This window comes from Cydia strobilella, chromosome 22 (genome assembly GCF_947568885.1).
Source record: "Cydia strobilella chromosome 22, ilCydStro3.1, whole genome shotgun sequence".
In the NCBI taxonomy this organism is placed as follows: Eukaryota; Metazoa; Arthropoda; class Insecta; order Lepidoptera; family Tortricidae; genus Cydia; species Cydia strobilella.
The window spans coordinates 991,509-1,008,443 of record NC_086062.1 but is presented as its reverse complement, the minus strand read 5'-3'; the positions used below and the strand labels follow the sequence as shown (position 1 = coordinate 1,008,443).

The 16,935-nt window shown below is 37.5% G+C and overlaps 1 protein-coding gene across 1 annotated transcript in view; it reads right to left on the bottom strand.

Annotated features, from left to right (window-relative positions):
* The window catches only part of LOC134751567 (inositol 1,4,5-trisphosphate receptor), a 143,404-nt gene extending 130,756 nt beyond the window's left edge, over positions 1 to 12,648 (bottom strand). Inside the window, exon 1 of the mRNA XM_063687027.1 lies at positions 12,466 to 12,648. The gene's annotated coding sequence lies outside the window, so the exon portion shown is untranslated. The remainder of the gene's footprint in view (positions 1 to 12,465) is intronic.
* Between the last annotated feature and the right edge of the window lie 4,287 nt (positions 12,649 to 16,935).

Sequence of the window (16,935 nt, the reverse complement as noted above, 5' to 3'; positions counted from 1 at the left end):
CTTATACAACTATACAGCACGTCTCCGGCTCTCTGCGCAGTACAGTGAGTGCCCTAACTTATACCCACGCGTAGCCATACTAGCTGTATCGAAAAGTGGATACTAATGTTAGGGCACCGACAATTACAATTACGTACGCAACGCAAGCCACATACCTATTTCTAAGGGGCCCACTGACTATCAGTCCGCCGGACGATATCGGCCTGTCAGTTGTTCGGAACTGTCAAATTTTTGTTCTAACTGACAGGCCGATATCGTCCGGCGGACTGATAGTCAGTGGGCCCCTTAAGGGTGCCGGAGATCGAGCTGCATTACGCAAGCTGTGGACATCGGCCTTAAACGCCTACATCACACATTATTGAGATAATAACCGGAAATCGCATCACAAAAATTGTTAGATGTTTGCACTAAAAACACAACAGGAAAACCGCGGACTGGTTAAAAATGTCGTGTTAAATTCGCACAGGCACAGTTCACGTCTGATTTCTAACTGTGGGAGAAACGAGTCAAAATCTGTGGTTTAGCAAATTTAGCATGTTTCCAGAAATGTTTAGGTTTGCATGAATGATTGAGGGACGTGTTTGTTTGGCTAACAATTCCACTTTGATATTTAGTTCGCGTTTTGGCTGGTCTCTCAATGTGCTGGTGTTTGGGGAGATGAAAAGCAGACCTGGCGCACATTCTCATCGGTTGATTAGTTTTCGGGTAAAACAGTGTAGCGTGACATCTTCTTCACCCTCACCTTTTCCCATTTTATACGCTAGCTCGGCTTTTCTCATCTTGAGGCGCTATTCTTTCCGATGGTATAGTCCGTAGATATGTCCAAATCTTTCATGTCGCTCTGGACATTCGTCATCCAGGTAGATTTCGCACTGCCTCTCTCTCTCCCCTGTTTAGCCAGGGCCAGGCACTTTTTCACAACATGGTAGTCGGGTCTTCTTATAAATAAAATATAGCGTGACATCGCGATCCTTAAAAAGTGTAAATGTTTACTAAGGGCTAATCGCGAACCACTTCGTTCGTTTGTTCGTCTATTTGCCTCTCTAACGTTAGAATAGAATAAATATGCAAAGGCAATAGACACAACCCTAAAAAAGAAAGGAAAGTGTTCTAACAGCGGCAGCGTAAGTACCTACATCGACACTGCGGCCGGGAAGTTTGCGATTAATTGCTAGCCTGCTAAATGATCTATGCCCCGACTAATTACTTTGCTGGTAAAGTTTTCGACCTGCTCAGGATTTTCATTCTAACCGGAATATCTTGGACTCATTTTTGAGAGACTGGTCAATTGTAGCTCAAAACCGGGAGGAGTGGAAGAAGAGGGGGGAGGATTTTGCCCAGCAGTGGGACACAATATTAGGCTTGTAATAAATACATAATACCTAGGGTATAAGTGTATAATTACTGTGTAATGGGCAATATGGGCATACGTTCTCGTTTACTATGGGGTCAGATACATCACAATACACCATCGTCCACTTCACTTCACACTCTTAACAGAAAATTCGTAAACCTTTTTCAAAGACAAGGTCCACCAATAGTGAGTGTTACTATACATTTTTAAATACTACATATACCTTTTTTAAGTCCCCCATGTCTATAACTTGAAAAAGTTCTCGGGTATTGCGAAATTTTCCAAAATATCCGAGAACTTTAGCAAGTTTTTGGAAACTTTCCGCAACATGCTCGTCATATTACAACATACATCGTAACAGTACACAAAAGACAATACAACTGTACAAAATTTTCGCTATCTAAGACTATTTTATCTGTCTTTGACTGTCATTGAACGGAAGTGTACATGTATTGGATTGTAAAGTATGTATACAAAAGATTCATCAAGCGAAGCTCGAGCCTATATTCGTGACTCAAGAGGCGTGGTCGGTTGCCTGCTCGAGATGTTCGGAAAACTGTTGCGATACATTTAGTAAAACCTTTTCAAGGTTTCTTCTTTGAGTACATACCTATCATTAGTGTTGTATGGTTATGTGTAAAGTGGAATGTAAAGATAATAAAGTATTTTCTCAAGCTTGCCTTGAAATATTGTCATTGCGTTCGGGATAATGACAATATACTGCGGAACATCGGTCGCGGACAAGTTGATAAGCGAGACGCGCTGGCAATGGATTTTCGCTGGGCTATGCTGGGATTAAACATTAAACTTTCTCAACTTTCAGCTTATTGGTTTTAAGGACTAACCTCTGCCGGATTAGAAATTGCCTGCATTATGTTACTAAACAGCCTCGCTTCTTTCGTCTGTTTATATCACACTCGGCCGGCAATAATGGACCAATTTTACAATATTTCCTGTTGCCTTATACGACTGCCTTTTATCATTGTAGAGACCCCACACTACTAATTATTTATTTTTCATTTTAAAATTTTTATTCAGGGAACAAGGCCCATATTACATATACCTTATAGACTAACATACATATAAATTTCATAAAATTAAAAACTAAACACTATTTTGGCGACAGACCGGCGTGGCTCCATTGAATCGTCTGCTCTTGCGTTGTGTCGGATTCGGCAATTTGCCCCGGAACCTCCGAAACACGACACCCTTCGGCCAGAAGTCGGCGCACTCGATGGTCCCCGGCAGCAGTCGCGGCACGCGCACCACAAAAACGTAGTGGCGCGCTCGAAGCTAGAACACCCTCAGCGTGTAACCAGTCTTCTGGTGTACATACTCCACTACTTTAGCAGCCGTGGTGGTTTAATGCAGGTGCGACACACAGAGCGCCTTACTCCGTGTAGTCACCCGCAAGCCAGAATTAGCCGGTTCGGCGGTACCACACTGAGTCTTACGAGGCGCCGTGCGCGCCTTCTTCTTTCTTGACACCAGAGTCAAGTCCTCATTCACAATGGCACCAGGAAGCTTCTCCTTGGGAGCCGTTCTATTAATAGCGAGCGTCTTTTAAGAGGGAGACGCTAATGTGGGATCTGTCTAAATTTTCCGCAGACGGAGAGACCAATGTGTAATTTGAAGGCAACGCATATTTTAGGTCTGTATTCACGTCGCATCATGTCTTAAGCTAAACAATTCCATTGTCTCCTCCAGTTACAAGGAGACAGAAAATGAGACTAATCGATTTACTTGAATACCGTCGTGTTTTAAAAGCAACATACTGACGGAGGTGGACCTTATATCTTGACAATAAGGTTTACGAATTGTCATTAACAAGGTTTACCAATTGATATTAACAGTGTGAAAGATAAACCAGAAAAGGCAAACTAAGGCAGCGATGGCGCAATGTCATCGCCAAAGATATACGCCTGTGAGTTAGGTGAAGATTTCCGGGATAGAGCGAATTGGATGGAGAAAGCAGGAAAGCGGACACAGTAAGGGACAAACGCCAGGAGGATGATGATGATGAGTGTGAAGTCAAAAGGATTACAGTCAAAAACATGTTTGCATTTATAAAATGTGGCGTTCCATGCCTAAAGGGTCCTAATGCTTGCACATGGAGCACAAATAGTTTTAACTAAATGAAAAAAAAGTGGTATCATATGGCACTGGTAGCCGCTAATAAATAAATAAATAAATATTATAGAACATTCTTACACAGACGCTAATGGCTAATGGGTTATGCTTAAGATTTACAGAAGAGTTAACGTAATATGGACCACTTAAATGCGAAAAACGAATAAACAAGCCAATGTGTAAAATACCTACCTAAGTACGGTCAGCAGCAGAAGTTGCTAAGCGGGCGAGGTGTTCAAAATGAACTGAACACATCTTTATTGTTTAGACAATAAGAGCGTGTGAAGGTCATTTTGAACACCTCGCCCGCTTAGCTACTTCTGCTGCTGACTGACTATACCGCTTCGGACTACGTTAGTGAATTACTCGAGTGGCGAGTATTTGTGACTTTGCATGCCTAAAGGGTCCTTATGCTCCATGTGCAGCACAGACCCTTTAGGCATGCAAAGTCACAAATACTCGCCACTCGACTAAATTACTAACGTAGTCCGAACTAGGCTTTACCGACGAAACATTAGCGAGGTCCACATTACAATGGAAGAAATACCGCAACTTAAACGAATAAATTAGCCTTTATGCTAACTAATCAGGGCCATATTTGTGTATCTGTGTGTTTTATACAATGAAGCGTTAATACATACATAACAAATACAATTCTTATCCATATTTATAGATTTTTCCTCTTAGTATTTCAAATTAATGACATTTTTGTCTGGCATCAACAGTCAACATTCTTATGTAGATTAAAATAACGGATCACGCATTTGATATCCTCCCTGCTGAGATATTCTTCCGAGAAATTATCTAAAAGAAAACACTTTCCAATAACTCTACTGTGACGAAATAGTAGATTGTGTCACAAGGGAGCAAAATGACATATTTACGGCGAGGGCGTACTATTGAATCCTAAACGAAGCGAAGGATTCTATAATAGAATCCCGAGAGTAGCGAGGGATTCTAAAGTAGAATCCCGAGAGTAGCGAGGGATTCTAAAGTAGAATCCTGAGCGTAGTGAGGGATTCATGTATGTTACGCAAAAGATGGAAATAATTTTGCTGCCATGTGACACATACTGCTTTTCACATCACCTATATATGCTATGAGGTAATTATGAGGTATAAAAATATTATTAAAGCTTTAAAAATAATGTGCAAAAAAATGTAAAAATAGTGATTTTGATCTGACTTTGATCCCTCCTAGCAGGGAAGAAAAACGCCTTTTTCGAATTGGTGATGTGAAAAATATATTATCAGGTCGCAATATTAAATAAAGCGGAGAATAATCTGAATTATATTTTCTTCGTGAGCAGTAGGAAAAGGGCAAAACTGTAAAAACTAGGTATTTATAAAGCAGGTGGAGAATAGATTTCTAAGGATGCCCCGCCACTGATAGGTACTCTCGACACCGATATTGTTATTAGCTTCGCATTAGGAATTCGAAACTGCCAAGCAGATTGTCGATATAACGAGTTCTATAGGTATATTGTCATTGATTCAAATGGTTTTAGTTTCATTACTCGCCCGTTAATGAATAAACAGCGTAGGTGCGGACGAACGGCGCAGTGACAAATCGCGGAATCGACGAACTGCGTGATGTCAAATTGCGATATGGACGAAATGCGACATGACAAATGTTAACAGATGTTGACGAATCGCGAAACGGACGTATCATATTATGGACGAAGAGACGAAATACGATTTTTACGTCTTCTATCAAATCCTTGAAATTCACCCTCTGGGCGGGAAGTGGCAGGCCGAGCGATACACTCTATTGTACCTACACGAAACAGGTGAAACAACAATGGACAAAATAATAGAGGTACGAAGGCCAAATTTATAACTAAGGGATATAGGATAACCTTTTAGCAACCGAGTTATCAGCCAAAAAAATTAACAAGACAGATTGACGGCCATAATATATGGAAACAAAGTTGAGTAAGAGTTATATCAATAGAGAAAAAAATATGTATTTATATAAAGAACAATAGTCTTAATACATTGCACTCATTGAAGCCATATTAATCCACTTCGGGTCACGCGGTTCAGCCAGAGCTTTGATAGATGGACCGCTATCGGGATTGTTCGGCTCGTCCGTCTTAGTCGCCCCACTTTACTCAATGGCGCGCCAGATTCTGCGGGCTTTTGATATGTACGGATAACATAATAACACTACGAAGAAAAACCGTTGTTCTGAACCTAGCTAAATGTACGTGAGAAGAGAAAGCGACGCCAGACAAATTAATGAGAACTAAGAGCATAAATTAAAAAAATACGGTCAAATTGATAATTCTCCTTTTTTGAAGTCTGCTAAAAATGGAGCAGCTGGCTGAGGGCTTACCGCGAACACCGAAATTCGCAAATTTCGGGAATCTCAAATATATAGTTGCTTTTACGAACTTCGATTTTCGCGGTTACAGCCCTGATGCCCACTGAGATTCCAAAATTACGGTTTACATATATACAGAATGTCATTGAAAATTCTCACGATTTCGTGTGGGGATATAAGATTCTTATCCCGTTGGTAAAGCCTTAGCTTATGTTTGACTTGCTTTCTATCGAGATTTTTAAGACCAGCAGCCGTAGCACGGTCGCATTTTTATCACCTGTCACCATTAGTGATGGGCAGCGGTAACATTCCCGCTACCAGTAAGTTTCCATTTGGGAATGTTACTAGTAAGTTACCAATGTTACCAGTAACATTCCCAAAAGCCGGTAACATACGAAACTGATGATAGTGATGACTTATATGAGATAAAATAAGGTTCAAAACTTATTTTTTTTAGTACAACTTACTCAAAAATATGTCCCATAGTTCTTAATTCGCTGACATAAGAGCTATGGAATCAGTTTTATAAATTTGGTATACAGATAGTGAGTACCGGGGAAGGACATAGGATACTTTTTTATCCCAGAACTCACCCCTTAAGGGGATGGAAAGGGGAGTTGACATTTGTATGGGGAATCAATAACCGCTGAACCGATTTAGATGAAGTTTGGTATGGAGATAATTTGAGTCCTGGGGAAGGACATAGGATAGATATTCGCGGGCTTGGTTTCCGCAACTCGACGTGTTACTATTGCGCCTATTTCGCGTGAGGGACATAGGATAGGTTTTACCCTAGAAATCAACCCTAAAAGGGGTGAAAAGGGGAGTGGAAATTTGTATGGAACCCAATAAAACGGATTTAGATGAAATTTGATATGGAGATAGTCTTAATTGTTGGGGAGGGTGACTCACCATGCCTGTCACGTTCTAACAAGTATCTATGAGCGAAAGTGACAGGCATAAATGACAGGCGTTAAAAATGGAACCATGCTGCCACCGCAGGTGCTCGGTTGCCTTGCAATAAATAGACAAGCTGATTGAAATTTAGGAATGAACGCCATTAGTAACTTGCACATGTGGAAGTCGATTCCGTAAAGCTTAAGTGGGTGTGATATTTATTAATAATAGACGCGTGACGTTCATAGTTGACAAAACTAAAATGCAGGCAATATTTAGTAGATGATTTTGACAATCTTGACACATTGGCGGCGTCAGCCACTAAATATAGGTTCCGAAACCTATATTTCATGGCTCACGATCGAGCGCCTGGCATCTACCTCCCTTTACTTACATCCATGGAATCTGCCGAATCCTATTCTGCACCAGAACAGGTGTGTAGTGTGTGCAGTATGTACATACTTATGTTAGTCTGTAAGGTATGTATTTAGCCTAAAAAAATTTTTTTTTTGTTTTTTTTAGCACGAGCACCACTGACTGCGATCATAGAAACTTTTCCTATATGGTTATTCTAATATTGACAGACATCACGACAAACTTTACCGCACACATACCGCACAGCCTGTGCGTCTTCAAATGACCCCTAACCTTTCGGTTGCTACGTGCCCCGAATTTCGAACGTGACAACTGCCTTTAAACGTAATTGCGGACGAAAAATGTGTGTGAACAGGAATTTAGACGTCATGTAAGGATACCGGGATCTTCGACATGTTGAATTCGAGCCGCATTTCTTACAAGCGAATAAACCCATAGAATAATCTTATTTTGGTAAAGTTGAACGTATATTGAACCGTGTGTTAAAAGTGTAAATCGCATTGGTTGTAAGACAGCGGAGCGGAGAAGCCAACAAATGCGATTGGTTGATTCTGGCACGTCTCTCATTTCCGCTGCCGGCGCAAAGGCAGCCCTAAATGTATTATGGACCAATAAAAGTCACCATCTATCTGCTTATCAAATAAGGGGTGTGTACTCTCTCTTCCGAAAATCGTTTTTTCCAGATCGCGACTTTTGCCACTCGCAATTGCTACCATTTATTTTTTTCTCAATAGCTTCCTTTCCCGAAAGCATTTCTAACCATTCGCATATTTTCCCATTAATTTTATTTTCCAGTAGCTTACTTTCCTGTTACGTTTTCTAACCAGTCGCATATATGCAAATATATTTTCCCATTTTTTTAATTAACAGGACAGGTATAGTCGTTCTTCGCGGCATGGACACAACACAACTAACGAATTTTCCGACTTCCATGTCCAAACGATTAATAAATGAATCCAATCGGAAGCGATGTGTTAATCATGTACTATCCGCCATCGCACTCCTAGTTTACGCAAAGCGTGTGAAATCTCCGCGTTATCCAAACAAAACATTCTTCAAAACAAAATGGCCGACGCCAGCAAGAAATCCTTGGCAGTTACTACTTTATGGACACGGAATGGCTATTATATCCAAAATGGCGGATGCCAGTATGAACACTTTGGCGATTACAACATTACGGAATGAAACGTAAGTATTAATAGTGTGCTTGTTTCGACTAACTAGACATCTGCTTGGGAATTACTAACAGAAATACTTTGACCATTGTTGGATCTTATGTCCTAGTAATAAGGTTTAATTAAGTGAGAATGGTATTAACAGACTTCTGGAAAGGTTATCGCAGTTGTTTACCATCAAATCTTAGGAATTTCGAAAATGCGGATATGCTTTTATCTACTTATTTTAATTGTATTGTAGGATCGGTCCCAATTATGGGTCTACCACTAACTCAGGTAGTTGGTAAAGAACTTGTAAGGTAATTTTCTAGTAGAAAAAAATAGTTTACTTACTTGACATATTATATAAAAGCTTCATGCAGCCAGGCCTTAAACCAATTTGTAGCTGAACATAGTAAAGTAGCTTTTTACCTGCTTTTTACCAACCACCATAGTTAAATAGTAGACCTATCCTCCTGAGACCCAGAGGCAGTTTTGTTTCGTTTTGAATTTGGAAACTTTAAAAACTGTAATAGATGTCATATATTAAAGAAAAAGTGACGAAGCCCTTCAGTGGTGAAGGCCGAATTCGAACCGGCGTCTTTAGCTATCGCGGCTAACGCCATGAACCCCTAGGCCACCCCGCCACGACGGTGCCCGTCCGAATTTCTCGACTATATGCCATCTTAGTAAGACTAGGCGTCTTTGACCAGCTCTAAGGGCAAGCAGTGCGCGCTTGCACCTCCTAAACGAACTCCTTACGGAACACAAATCAAAATATTTAATAAAATAATTTGATTTGTTCCCAAACTTGTTTGGAAACTTTAGTTAAACATAAAAGCTTAAAATAGATTGTGCATTATGTACAAAAAACCGGCCAAGTGCGAGTCGGACTCGCGCAGGAAGGGTTCCTAACCATTACGCAAAAAACGGCAAAAAAAAACACGTTTGTTGGTATGGGAGCCCCCCAATTAAATATTTATTTTATTCTGTTTTTAGTATTTGTTGTTATAGCGAGGCAACAGAAATACATCATCTGTGAAAATTTCAACTGTAGCTATACAGACAGACGGACAGAGAAGTCTTAGTAATAGGGTCCCGTTTTTACCCTTTGGATACAGAACTATAATTAGGGTTTGCACGACGGATCCCAAATGTATGGGAAGATTCGGGATTCCGGATTCGGATCCGGATATTTTCATACATTTCGGATCCGGATTGCGAAGTGTTATAGTGTATGTGTGTAACATTTAGGAAGTAGTTTCACTGCGCAAGTTACACGATATTTACATTATTCACAAAACATACTTTAATTAATTTGTATTGCATGTATGGTCAAGGAAATTGATTTCTGCACAATTACCATCAGAATTGGAGAGGCCAAGGTGCTCAAAAATATCTGAACACACACTGTAACATCTTCATAATAGAGCCTTTTCATGACCCTTATATAATAACATAGTTCACTGGAAAATATTAATCACGTGAGTGGAAAAGAATATCTTTTTTCCTACCTATGTACCTATGCAAAGCAATAAACATTGTGGCAACATCTTCCATCAAAACTCTGAAGACACCACACATTATGTAATAATTAGAACAACCTTGCATCAATACTCTGTATTGTCCCGACTGAGACCATCTCAAAAAATCCAAATATAAACCTTATTAATGTAACCATAAAGTAGACAATTGATTGCTCAAGCAAGTTCATCGGCACCAAACAATCAATTAGTATGGCTAAGGATTAGGGTTGCCATAACATTTACATTTTCCTCATAATTGTTTAACTAAAAAAAAACCGGCCAGTGCGATTCGGACTCGCACACGAAGGGTTCCGTACCATTACGCAAAAAACGGCAAAAAAATCACGTTTGTTGTATGGGAGGGAGCCCCACTTAAATATCTTTTATTCTGTTTTTAGTATTTGTTATTATAGCGGCAACAGAAATACATCATCTGTGAAAATTTCAACTGCTAGACAGTTCATGAGAAGCCTGGTGACAGACGGACGGATATTTTTTATAATTTTAGGATAGTTATTGCTCGTTATATATTTTTTTTTTATACTACTTCGGTGGCAAACAAGCATACGGCCCGCCTGATGTTAAGCAGTCTCCGTAGCCTATGTACGCCTGCAACTCCAGAGGAGTTACATGCGCGTTGCCGACCTTAACACTCCTCTCCCTCGTTGAGCTCTGGCAACCTTACTCACCGGCAGGAACACGACACTATGAGTAGGGTCTAGTGTTATTTGGCTGTGGTTTGGTGTGGTCTTGCTTTGCGTGCTTGCTTTGGATGGCATTCTTATGTAATACCTGCCCCTTAAGTACTCTTTGTAACAATGTTGAATGTTGTCTGTTTAGTGTGCCTTTTAAATAAAATAAAAAAAGGGGACATGTCCCAGCATACTGGGACGTATGGCAACCCTACTAGGGACCAAAGCGGTCAATTAAGATCATGCATGGCAATTGCATAGTAATGATGGTAATTGTATGTTTGGGCATTTCGTTTAGTGTTTAAGGGACCAATTGATTTGTTACTTGATTTGTGCTTGTATTGTTGTTGTTGTTTATGTTTAGTTTAAAACTTAATGTTTGACGAGAATTTATATTTATCAAATACACACATGATTATTATGATGGTTGCGGGAGTGGTCACGACCCTTGCTCCGGGTCCTTATGCAAAGGTTGTCCATCGCTGTTCAACGTGGCAACGCAGCGAGCGTGATGGGCTCCTTTGCGTCTGGAGGGGCGCGGGGCGAATTTTGTGAATAGTTTTTGTGTTTGTTAGTTTCTAGTTTAGGTTAAGATTTTTGTAATGTTTGAAAGTAGATATTAAGGTTTTCCAAATTGTATTTCTGTTTGTTTAGGTTAATGGTAATTTTAAGTTGTTTTTATGTATTGATTTTTTAGTTCCAACTAACTACTGAAAATATTGTGTAAGGTAAGGATAATGAAATTAATAAATGATATAGGTAGATGTTTCATTTAAATCCATACTAATATTATTAATCAATCAATCAATCAATATATTTTATTTCAGACTAATGTCCATAGTGTTAGTGTACATTCCCTTAAGCCTATACTAACTTATAATAACTTATAAACTAAGCCTCTGGATCCTATATGTACATTGTCCCAATGTTTTCAGAAGGCGCAAGAAGGCGACTCTAACACTTTAATGTGAAAGTAACTGTCGTTGGAGCAGAAAGGAGAACCATTCCACATCCAAAGAGGCGTGAAACAAGGCAACTCAAACCTATTCACTGCCCTTTTAGTCTATATTTCGAAAACTAAACTGGGAAACCATCGGAATAAATATAAATGGTAACTGTCTTTTTTAGGGTTCCGTACCCAAAGGGTAAAAACGGGACCCTATTACTAAGACTCCTCTGTCCTGTCCATCTGTCTATCTGTCACCAGGCTGTATCTCATGAACCGCGATAGCTAGATGGTTAAAATGTTTACAGATGATGTGTTTCTTGTGTCTTTGTTTACATTCGTTGAAAAATTCATATTTTTTTTAAAATAAACGCTGGTTTTTCAAGCATAAATATTGTCCTAAAATTTTTAATGGCTTTATTGAATGCAAATTAATAGGTAATAACTTCCTGAGACTTTAACCTCACAGTTTATAATGTTTATTTCAAGGTTGCACCTACAAAACAACTTTATCTAAACTATACTACCTAAATAAATATGTTTACATTGCATAAATAAAAAATTAAATATTTAAAATGGTTTAGGAAAGGAAATGATAAGATTAAATAATAATAAAGTTGTCAGATTATAAACCTGCAAATAAGTTCGGTAGGTCAACAAATATTACGTTATCTTGTTGAGCACACTAATACTGCCAATGTCAGGCCATTGTAAATAATTTACTTCTCAAGTATATTAATCAAATTAATGTTAATTTTAACAAAAGAGAAAGCAGATTCCAAACAATTCAACAGGCGATTTTCAAACAATAGTACCTAATAAAAATAAGACCGGTATCAAAAGTACAAAGTCATACGATATATGAGCACTGACTCCAGTAGTGTTAAAAGTTGCAAAGGCATAAATACATAAATTTTGTGTCAACACTAGTCCCATGCGAGGCCGAATAGTATTCTACACGACAAGTTAACAATTCCAATAAGAAGAATAAAGTTAACAATAAAAACACCTTTTCAGAACCACCGTCTGACATCGACAAAATTAAAGTGTTTAAATAGCGGCTTACCCTTATCATACACCTCTGGCACACACTAGATGATAACACATAATCACTAGAACGACAGTTTGTGATAAACAAAGGATTTAAGCGATAATTCGAGAAAAAAACATGCAAACTTTCATTTCCGAAATACGAGTCGTCGACAGAAGAGACGACGGCGCGCTACTGCGCAATGTTGCCACGCTACTGTCATGTCATGTCCAAACCTCCCAAACGTCCAAAGAGTATATAACCACACTCCAACAAAGATTACCCGAAAAAAAAAACGATTGAACAGATTTGAATGTTCCGTTTATTGTTACACAAGTTTTTCCAGGGACAAAATATTAGGATGACATTACAAAAAAACACTTATAAAGCGCATTTCATCAACATAGCTTTAAGAAATAAATAAATTTAAGTAATAAGGTTTTTAAAGAGCGTACGAAGCTTTCCTATTTAGGTACTCAAGAATTGCAGCAAACGCAACCAAAGGCTTCAACGTTGATTAGATTATTTCCATTTTTGCATGAATGCTGCAGCCGTAGCTATCCCATAGAAATCGTCGGTTACTTGTTCTTTATACTTCTCCAGTTTGTGTTTTATTTTTTTAGACAATTTCATATACATTCGATCTAATATGCAATCACACTTTTTGCATTTTGATTTGCTCTTTTTGGATTTCAATTTCAACGAAAAATCTTTCATTTTTTATCACTTTATTGTTTTTCAATTTTTATGGTGATTTTTACCAATTTTTACTCAGGATTTTGATTGATGGGATTGAGGATGAGATGATGAGACATTGACAATGACATTTACAGTACATGTTATTAAAAAGTTTAAATTATAAAAAATAAAACCTTCGTTTCATTGAAAATTTTAAATTATAAAAAGTTAGATGGCGAAATTCTAATTTTCTATGGGACGATTACCCAGATTACCCTTCGCGCCTACACCTATTAAATTTGCCGCTTTCTACTGACGGAAATGGCTTGACAGACTATTTATATAAACCTAAAAATTAAGGCCCTCAGTCCAATTTTATGGACACAGTTCACACAGTTCCGAATTATCAAATAGAGCGTGCAAGGCTATAGGTATATAGTGCAACTTTATTTGTATTCGGATAATTATGAATTGAATAGGAACTAAAATGTTGGGTAAATCTGAAAATCTCATTTAAATCCAATCGAATTAGTGTATATTTTCGGAATTACCCGGTAATTTTAAGAACTCGGATTTGCCCCCGAATATTAGCTTAAGGTCCCTCCACACTCGTGCGCGAATCGCGGCGCGAAGCCGCGAACGCGAGTGTGGAGTCTAGTTCGCTAAACAGCGAAATCGACTCCACACTCGCGTTCGCATCTTCTCGCCGCGTAGTCTGGAGCGAGCTTTAGGTAGTAGGTACAATTATTTTGTGGTAGCCGGACACAGATCACAGATAGGTAGTCGCACATAGAAATAGAAATAAATTCCCAACAACATAGAGCGTCACTAGAATAAATAAACTATCTCCGCCTCAGTATGGCCTCATCCTACTTTGGCAGTGGAAAAGCTTACGGAAGGGTGGGTTCGGGGATCGAAACAACGTATTATGATTAGGTATATTGTCTCCAGGGACGTGACCTAGAAACACGGAGACACGTGTAATGAGGGTTCTATCCGTGCTTGTTTAACGATTCTAAAATAAATATATCTACAAGGTCAAATAATTTATTACCTTTTACTTAAAGCATCATACATAAAATCGACTGTAGGATTTTAAATTTTAACTAAGCAAGAGAACACAGTGAAAACTTTTTTTTGTAGCCCAAGAGACTTTCGGATTCGCCTATCCTCGTTGAAACTGTTGAAAGACAATGATGTTCATCCTTCAATTTAGGCATAATTGCATTTACAAATGAACTACAAAAACTATCAATGTTACCGGTCCTAATTCTACTACACAGCTAAAGAGCATTACGTCTGGCAAAAAAATGTAGAAATTAAAAAGTGGCAACACTGTAGTGTCGTCCCTTTCAAATCAATCTAAGAAAAACGGGACGGCACTACAGTGTTGCCACTTTGTAATTTCTACTTTTTTTGCCAGACTATAACTACTACCTACGTTCCAGAAGGATACACTTTACTGACTTTACAGCTAGCTAGCTAGTCTAGGATAAATTTGGCTAGACCAATTAGACCACTTGACTATGACATGCCTACAAGAATTCAGCCAAGCGAAACATACCGATAATAAATGTCAGATTAGATTAGAAATATAGAACTACCTCTATAAAAAAGAACTATGGAGGGTAGAGGTACCTACCTACAGTAAAGTAGACAGAACCTAAAGTTACCATGTCTGAAATTTTGTCTCGTATGCGGCTAGCATATGTAGGTAACAGTTGACTTGACTGATATAGAGGGCGTTCAAATATTACGTAACGCAATGAGGGCTATCGTTTTTTTGCTCACCAGTTGGCTCCTCTGTTGATGGTGGTCCAAAAGACTAAAGAACAGCTGTCAGTCATTGAAGTGACAAGTGACATTTGACATTCCGAACTATGAAAAAGACCACCATCTACACTAGCGCCCCTAGGGGCGAATTCATACGCGTTAGCCCTCATTTTCGAAGATTTTTCACTCCCAAACGATCATAAATTAAGAATCTACTTAATAAATTTAAATTAATTTTTGTTATTAATGTTTATCTTATTGTAAAATAAAAGACTAATTTCATATAAGAAAGTTTTAATATCAAACTTTGACATTATAGTATCAGTGGACATATTGCTATTAAAATAAACCTTATACATTAAAATTGCAATAAGTAGATACGATTTTATTTCAAAATATTGTATTTTAGGGCACTATTTTAGAACATTGGTATCTTTGGAAGATTTTTTCATATAATTTTAGACTATATTGACAAGGCAAGATAGCTTATTATTAGCAAGAGGCACGTTATTATTGCATTTTATTTAAAAACTAAGCCTTAAAAGTCATAGATGTTAAAATACTTCTCAATGTATACATATTTTACATATTGTCACGTATAGAAGACAAGTGATGGGTATAACTAAAAACTATGATTAATCCAATCTCGGTGGTCCCGCGTTTTAAATACATTTTCTAGATCCGTTTCCGTAAATAAACTACAATTACAATAAAAACTATTATTTTATAAAATTGTAACTAAACATACATACATCAGTACAGTCAATTATATGAAACGGTTTTTAACTTAAGTAAACATATAAATTAAGTAAAATGTAATAACTACTGTCAAAGTCAAAAACTGCCTTTCAGTCTCTAGTTAATAATTGAAAATATTGAAATTACTACTAATGACAAAAAGACTTAACCAAATTTTAATGTTATAGTGTAAATTACCTTATCTGTCACATATAAGTTAAAAAAAAACGTTCGTTTTAACAATAAAATCAACATCATGTACACAATACAATTCCTTACCAAACAATGCATTAAAACATGCAACATATTGCATTTCAGAATTAATATTGAACATAATATTTACACTAAAAATGGAGATTAGATATAATTCTAGATTTACTGTCAATAATAATGAAAACTATAATGTAACAAAAGTATTTAACTTGAGCAAAGGTGACTGAACTACATTATAATTTATATAAAAATATATAAAAGTTACAGTGAAAGAGCAGATTAAATATATATACTTACTCAGTAAAGATTTAAAGACCTATATAAATAGATACAATTAAAATATACCGCCTTGAATGATTTGCAGCACAAATATTTTTATATTCACTGTGCAAAGCGAGAAGCATATTTTGTCCTAATGGGATTAAAATTGACAATTGCTCAGTACAAAGGGATAAAAGGTTTGTTGCTATGCAAAAAAACAGCGATGGCTTTTCTAACCATATTATTCGAATTCACTTTAGTTTCAATATTCTGCTTTTAGTTTTTAACTTCATTGATAAATTAGCACATATAGCATGCAGATACCTATCAGACATAAGGGTTACGCTATAAACATGTTTTTTATTTATTTATTAAATATTGTATTATTAACCCTTAAATGCATATTGTTGCCAAATGTATACAAAGCATTGTACAGCTCACAGATTCCTAGATCCTACATCCAAATAACTAAATAAAAACATTTTTTCCAACCAATAATAAAAAATCATGCATTTAAGGGTTAAGCCTACCCATGGTACTTACAAAAAAGTATGTTTAAGGCACGGTATGTACAAGTATATAGCTTATAGTATTTTGGACGGTACTAAAATACGAATTAGCTGCAAATAGAGTTTAGTTTTCCACCCATTGGCAAAAACCACAACCATCAATTTTGACTTCATTATTATAAAAGATTTTATTAAAGCTATAATTTCATTACTGACTAAGGTGTTTACGTAGTCTGGCAAAAAAGAGTAGAAATTAAAAAGTGGCAACACTGTAGTGTTGTCCCTTTCAAATTAATTTAAGAAAAACGGGACGACACTACAGTGTTGCCACTTT